At 41.8% G+C, this 7,929-nt stretch overlaps 1 non-coding gene across 1 annotated transcript; it reads left to right on the forward strand.

The window, feature by feature from the left end:
* Nucleotides 1–6,062: 6,062 nt before the first annotated feature.
* On the forward strand, nucleotides 6,063–6,134 carry TRNAA-UGC (transfer RNA alanine (anticodon UGC)). The gene has a single exon. It is a non-coding gene; the product is annotated as a tRNA-Ala (tRNA).
* Nucleotides 6,135–7,929: the final 1,795 nt, after the last annotated feature.

A 7,929-nucleotide genomic window follows, 5' to 3' on the forward strand; every position in this document is an offset into this window, starting at 1 on the left:
TTGCTGTCTGTCTAAAGATTTTTCAAGCTTATTAAACTTTTCACTATGTTCCTAAATAATCTTTTTAATTTCTTCAATTGCTTTATCATGTGTTTCTTGGCTTGTTCTGCGTATTGCCTCATTTCCTACCTGATGTCTTGAAGGGTTCCGTATATTAAACTTTTGTATTCTGGCTCTGGTAGTTCCAGGAATGCACTTTCATCTAGAATATCCCTGGATTCTTTGTTTTGAGAGCCTGTTGAGGTGATCATGGCCTATTTCTTTATGTGTCTTGATATTGACTGTTGTCTCCAAGCCATCTATAAGTTATTGTATTAGTTTATGCCTGCTTACAGTGTTGTAGCTGCTTGCTTTGTTTTGTTTTGGTATACCCCCACGGGTTACTTGAGTGAGGTAGCTTGATTATTTTCACCTTTGGAGCTCTGATGGCCTGTCCCTAGCTGGCTAGAGCTGTTATCAGGTATATAAGTCTAGGAGTCCATTCAGTTTTTTTGTATGAACTCAACTCAGGTTTCCAGGTAGCTGATCACCAACTGTGTGGTACAGGCTCTGTCAGCAGTCCTAAAGGGGCAGGGGTGATTGGCATATATAGTGGTATCTGATTGCAGCAGGGGGTCACGCTCTGAACAGGGCAGGGAGCTGAGAACCGACCCCGGAGTGTCTCTGAGGAAGATGCATCCCTGTTTCCTAGAGCATGCAGGTGGGTTGGTTATGCAGAGGGACCATGGGCACCCAAAGGTTTTAATTGTGAGGCCTGGAAGGTACCAGTTCCCTTTGGACCCCTTTCGTGGGTGGCTGGGTGACCTGAGTGAAGCGACCAGTCCTTAGGTCCCTGATGTGCGTAGGTGAGGACCTTGTTTAATAGGCAAAACAATGTCAAACATCAAACACCCACCTCTCCACCACACAGCTGAAAAGGCTGGAGTCTGCCCACAAGCGCCTATTCTCCCAAAATATGCCCATACCAGTCCATGCAAAAGGGAAAGGTGCTCAAGATCTACGGGCAGTTTATGCCTCATCAGAAGCCACTTCTATCCTGAGCTCCCCCGATGAATGGATCTAGCAAATTATCTTTTCCCCCCATTTGCAAATTTTTTCCTTCCCTAAGGTCAGGAGGATGGCTGTATATGCTCAGCAGGGCCTACCTCAGTCCCAGGGATTCCACTGCAGCAGCTCGCTTGGGAGTTGGGGGGTGGTAAAATATATGCAAGTACTTACCTTTTGCGAAGACTGCAGTTCTTCTCAGGTTCCGGAGGTGTGAGTAGGCTTTGTGGCTGGCTGCTTTTTCTGAGGAAACTGCAGCCAAATGCTAGTACCAGCCTGCGACCACCGCACCTGGAATGGTGCCTGAGGGCTTCCCACATTTCAGGTCCGGTAACTCCTCTCCGCTTCTGAACAGTCTCTTCCTCCCCCTCACCCGCAGTTCTTTTTCTAAGCTTGCCTTTGAAGCTCAGGGCTTCCACCTTGTCACAAATATACTCCTTCCACTTGTTTTTTTCGGGTCTTTTTTGTAAAGAGGGCTCCCCAGAAGAGTCTGTCTATTCTGCCATCTTGGCTCCACCTCCTATAGAGACATTTTTGGAACCAAAGAGCATTTGAAAGGCACCCACCAGCAGTGGAGTGGAAATTCCTAGAGGATTACTGGTCATACAAAGCAAAAGTGATAAGATTGACCATGAAGAAACAGAGGCAGTGGCTGTTCTTTACAAAGGAAGCATTCAGCATAGCTCGGATCCATTCACTTTTATTTGTAGTGGGTCCTCAACTAATGACTGTGTCCCAAGTCAACTCTTATATAAGTCGAATACATTTTTTGTTTGTTTTTAGTTTTCATCATTGTTATCAATATTTTTATAAATTTGTTCTTTACTTTCCAGGGTTACCATGACAATGATAACGTAAGCAACCTCGTATGTAGGGCATATTATTAACGATAAGATGTACAGAATACAAAAACAAGGGTTGTGGTAAGTGGCGCGCTTTCTTACTGAAGTAGGACTTAATGTCAGACCTACCTGTATCTATTTTCCTTTTTGATAGAAAAACCTTTTGGGCTGCTTCAAATGGGTCTGCCTCCTTTTGATGTCAACTGAGGTTTCCTATAAATGTTTTACTTAAAGATTTAAAATAACACGGAAAATGGAGTGAGTAAGGAAATACAGGAAATTTGATGCTATGGAATATCAACTGGGAATGTGTTGATTCTTCTACTTTCATATTAGGAAGGCTTCTAATTCCCTGATAGTCTTCCTGACCTTGCCCAGAGTGCAAGCCACTCGCTTGCCTGAAAAGACTCGGGATCTATAGCCATCCTCTGGTTTTTAGGCCCAGCACCTGCAGAGAAATCTGAAGGCATTAAGATGGGCTCCTCTGCTTTTGCTCCGTCCTTTGGCTCAGAAATCACGAGGCACTAAAGAAAACTGTCCGCTCCTCACCCCCGTCCCTTTTTCTGTCTTTCTGTCTCTTTAATAATAGAACAAATGGGAGCCAAGATGAACCACCTGTTAACATGCATGCTTTTGATTCGGGTGGCTTAAGTGATTCCGTTGATATCCGGTTCTTCGTGTCTTCCCTTTCCGAAAGTCTTCCTTCCTTTGCCACAGTACCTTTAGGGGATGTAGAGGCTCACAGCCCATGAATGGAAGAGCATTCAAGGCAGTTCACCGGGTTATGCTTTTACTTTCTATCTGTGCAGGAATGGAATGGAAAATATTAGGAGAACTAAATCTGTATTCCTTCAAGGAAAAAAAAAAAAAGATTGCCGTGGAGTTGATTCCAACTGATAGTGACACTATAGGACACGATAGAATTGCCCATACTGTTTCCTAGAATATGCCAGTGGCCTTTTGGTTAATAGCCCAGTACTTAAGTACCCCAGGGCTCCATTCCTTAAGAAATGTTTTTAAATAGTGTAGGATCAGAGAAAAACCGCAAAAGTGACTGGGATCGAACCTGGCGCTTCATACCTGCAAGGAATGCCCTCTCCCACTGAGCTGTGTCCCACACTTGGGGTCAGCTAGAAGAAATGTAGCTCCACTTAGTTGTATTACAATCCTAAGGTCTTGGAATTCAATTGTCATATTAAAAAAGGGATGACAATAATTACGCATAGGTAAACAAAACGGCCAAATCCCAGGATTAAACCAGAGACCTTCAGATCTTCAGTGTAGCTGCTCTCCTAACTGAGGTATATTGGCTGCTAGACACATGACATTAGTTATACCTCAAAGTACTGTGTAGAAGACTAGCGTACTTTTAAATACAAATTTCAGTCTATATTATCTATTCAGACATCCAAAATTACATGAGGTCTGTTGCCACCCATGTCTGAACAATGTGATCCAATTTTTGGAGACTGTGGATGGGTTGGTAGAGGAAGCGTACTAGGAATAGAAGGTAAAACAGGAAGAAGCTTCTCTCCTTGGTAACTTCAGGCTCTCCTATGCTTTAAATACGGCATAAAAAACTAAGGGAATTCCAAAAGAAATGATCAAGCCTGTTCTTTCTCTCCTCTTTCATTCCAGTCCTTCTTTTTCTGTCTTGCTCTTTGGTGACACTGGAATGGGGAACAGGGGATTATTGAGCACATTAATGTGCTGCCGAGCTTGTGGCTTCTGAATAGAAAGGGGAAACATTTAAAAGCAGTTCATCAAATAATGTGTTTATTTCCATATGAATACGCAAAACGTTTTTTCAAAGGTAGAAAAAAACAGAAAAATGGAAATTGTAAAAAGCAGATGAGTGTGTACAGTTTTGAACCCTCTCAAGGAATGGACACACTTCCATTGAGCCACACCTCTCTTATTACTGAAAGAGCATGAAGATCCTCCTTGAAATATTAGCTATATTTCTATGATATCTTCGCAGATCTGATAGTTGGCCAGGGAGAAACTCCACTGTTTCAAATCCACTGTACCTCCCAAGGTGGTTCCATCAGAACAAGCAAGACTAGAAGGAAAAAGAGAAAGTGGAAAGATCATGCTCACTTGAGCTCCAGTTTGTAGGATCAAATATATGTATATATATATAGAAGGATTGAAAGAAAAGTAAATACATCCTTGGACAATCTGTCAATGATCTTTGTTGACAGATCTCTTTGTGTTCTTAGTTGGAACTCTGTCAATTAAAAGACAGAAGGCTGAGCACATACCCACTGATTCTCTCTATCCCTTTCCCCTCTGATTCACTGTCTCCTTCTCTGCTGGCAGTAATATTTAGGATCAATCACCCTACGGGGTGGCAGGTGGTTTCCCAAATTCATTTGAGCAAGGGAATAGGGAATGAGATTTCTCTAGGAAAGTTTTCCAAACAGAAAGCTGAGGAAAATATTAGCCGTAATGAAAGTAAATGTGTGATGGACATAGCTCACTTGGGAGAGTCCTAAGGGTCTAAAAGTCTCGGATCCATTCACATGATTGTAAATGTCCTCAATTTCTGTCAAAATTATGTAACCCTCCTGCAGCAAGTCACCAGACAGTGAATACCTCCCAGCACTCACTTTCTCTAAGACAAGGAGAATTGGAACTACTTGCTTCTGACCCTCTTTGCCTTCACCGGTGTTAAAACTATAAGACAAAAGAGCTCAACTATTTATTCAGTGAGTGAAAGAGGAAAGGCAAGTCATTTGCAAACTGGCAATAAGTTCTAGAGAAACTGCTGGGCCTATTGCAAAGCCCTTTTTTGCTTATATGCCCTTTACAATCTTGTGGTAAAAAAAGAATGTGCAGTTGATACATACAGTAGTGCAGAAGAATAAGTCACATGGAACATACAAAATCCTAGAGATACAGGTTTTGGGAAAAAAATTTTAGGTTAGGCATCTACCATCTGATACTTCTAAGTGAGCAAGATCCTTGGGAAAACAAGAAGGGGCATTCTAGAGGGATTACTGAGGTTGGTTTACAGATGGATATTTAATGATAAAGTGCCCAAAAGGTTTGAAGTATTGTGCAGGCTTCTGGGGAATTGTTTAATTTTAACAGCAGTAAATACTTAAATTCAGTATTGTAAGTCTTTAAATAAAGACCTGCCTGCAATATGCTCCTCAATACCACATGGAGGATCTTGGATCAATAGGCTTTGGACTCACTGTACAGATCATCCGCCATACATGCTAAGCTGAAAGCATCCCAGTGAAAGAAAAGTCCTTGCTTAAGTTCTTCCCTTGCCAGTCCAACCCCATCTGCTTAGTATCATTCAGGACCTCCTCGTATTTTCAGGTTCACCAATGGCATATTTTGATGACTTCCAGGGCTCTTTGACTTTTTCCTTTCAAACATCTGTATCTGAAGGAAGCTTTACATTTATGTCACTGGGTTGTCAGAGGGAAAGGAGTTTGACAGGTTTGCTTTGTTGTTGCTATGCAGTTCCTGACTCTGCATTTGACCTGTAGATTCCTCCAGACTAGAAAAAAGTCACTTCATGCAAAGCTGATGGAGTTTTGAAGATTCCCCACCTTTAAAATCATTTGTGGACATGATCCTCAAGCGAGGGATCAAGACGGAGTGTGGAAGCAGATCTAAGGACCAGCTCAGAAGGTATGAAGTGACAGGAGCAATGAGAGTCAGCTGGAAAGGATGGTGGCAGGGCACTGACCCAAGTAGAAGTGAAGTTCAGTTAAGCAGTTCCACTAACGTCTGCAGGTGCCAGTGATCTAAGGAGCTACCCATTTGGAGTCATTATCAGTATGATAGATATTAGAGAGATGTGATTTTCTTGGGACTTTCCTGGTGGAGGCAAGTAACTTTCATTTAAAGAGTCTGCTGGCAAGTGTACCTTGGAGAGGACTACCGGAGTGGAAAGATCCTAGGACCAGAAAAGGTTATTCAAACAACAATCCAGTTAACCTTCTCCATCTATCACCACTAGACAGTATCCACATTACTAATTCCAGAAAGTGTGGAATTTAACCCTGTGGTTTTATTTATTTATTTTAGTGTGTTGGTCTTATTCTAGACAAAGTTTTGTTTTGTTTTGGGTGGGATGCAAAGAAGGAACCACACAGAAAAATATCAGTATGCATTTATGAAAAGAAAAGTCATCATCAAGCTAGTCAGTCTTCAGGGGGTGTAACTCAGTGGTAGAGCATGTGCTTTGCATGTACAAGGTCCCTGGTTCAATTCCTGGCACCTCCACTTCACCATTTAGCAACCTCATCCTCTAATTTCTTTATCATGATTGTTCTGCTCACAGGAAAAGGAAGCCAATGGTCCAAACAGTTGCTTTTAGTGTTCTTCCATTTATACCTGTTGGGGCTTAACATCTCCCTGGGCAGTATGTCAGCAGAAGGAAGACAAGAAGGAAGAGACAGAGAAGGAACCAGCCCTTGCCCCAAAGCAAGAAGACTTTCACCACAACGTGTAATCAATTAATACTCAGTTTCAGTTAGCATATCATGGATAATCAAGGTAGAAGAACAAGGACAGAGAGAAAAGAGAAAAGGAAATAGCCCTACGAAAACCCCTTAATGCTTTTAATCATTGAAAGTCAGACTAGAGGAAAGTTTCCAGCTGTTTTTCTGGCCCCTAGTGGCACAGTGGTTAAGAGTTCGTCTGCTAACCAAAAGGTGGACAGTTCCAGTCCTTCAGCCTCTCCTTGGAAACCCTATGGGGCAGTTCTCTCTGCCCAATATGGACTTTAGGAGTCAGAATTGACTCAGTCCCAATGGGTTAAAATGGCCCTCTATGGCAATCTTTGACAGAGCTGTCAATGGGGGATGAGTGATTAGGGGACATTGAAGAAACCAGACAACAGCACTCAAGAAACACAGAGATATTCAACATGAACATTGCAACTATAATCCAAATTTTAGCGACCGACAGTATCACTGGCCACAATAGTTCAATTTGGGAGTAGATTAGCTTTAAGGTCTTAACAGTTTCTTGTGCCACTCCTGGTTTTAGCAGAGCAGTTATTCTCGTTCATCATAAAACGACTTTCATTGGAGAATTTCAAACACCATGTTGTAGAAAATATCCCACACTGCACACACACCTAGCTGAATTAAAATGACATATGAGCATTGGTGAGTACCCTATTAAAATTCCTTCCCTTCTACATTTCTTATATTTGGCTACAGAATTCTACTTTCTTTTCTTTAGAACTTTAAATAAAGTCACAGAACGTATTCATTTCACACCACACGAAAGATTTTTGAGGGAGATGCATCCAAAGGACTATGTAGAGGGGTGAGGAGAAAGAGAGCAGAGAAGGGTAAAAACAGATAGATGCATCTCAGTTGCTTGTGTTTCCTATAACAAACACTCTCAATTGGAAGCCATTTCAAGAAGCTTCTACTTCTTGCCAAACCAGAAATGAGGCACCAAGAAGGAGTTCCAACCTTCAATACCTGAGCTGGAATCAGAGGCCTTATCCTTCGGGCCACAGGACTGATACACTAAAAAGTAGTCCAAATCTGAAAGGAAAGTGTTGCTCGGGAGCATGTGGTTTCTGTTTCAAATGCTTAACTTTGAAATTGAAAGAAAATTTAACGACATTCAAAAAGGAATCAAGTAGCAGCTGAAACCACTGAAAACAATTACATAGCATTAATAAACTTTGCAATGATCAGGAGTGATGTATTTCTTCCAGGGTGTTCTTCTCTAAGTCACTGATAATAATGATACTTTGGGTGGAGAAATACAAGCCAAGAAGTAAACTCTTCGATAAAGGGGTGCAGATGACAGCATGAGGAGAGGGAGCTCTAAAGGTTAGTATGTTCAGACCTTTCCTGCCTCAAAGATAAGATGGCAATGCCCCAAGGAGAACGGTCTGGAAGCTCAAACAAGAGCTTCCTCTGTCAGAAATGCCTGTTTTTAAAGCCAGGAAAAAATTTTATTTTAATCCGTCTGTAACATGGATTTTAACAACTTGATCCTCTATCAACAAGTAGAAGAATCACCTGACACGAAGATAGAACAAAATAGTGTG

The sequence above is a fragment of the Elephas maximus genome, chromosome 1 (genome assembly GCF_024166365.1).
Source record: "Elephas maximus indicus isolate mEleMax1 chromosome 1, mEleMax1 primary haplotype, whole genome shotgun sequence".
Lineage (NCBI taxonomy): Eukaryota > Metazoa > Chordata > Mammalia > Proboscidea > Elephantidae > Elephas > Elephas maximus.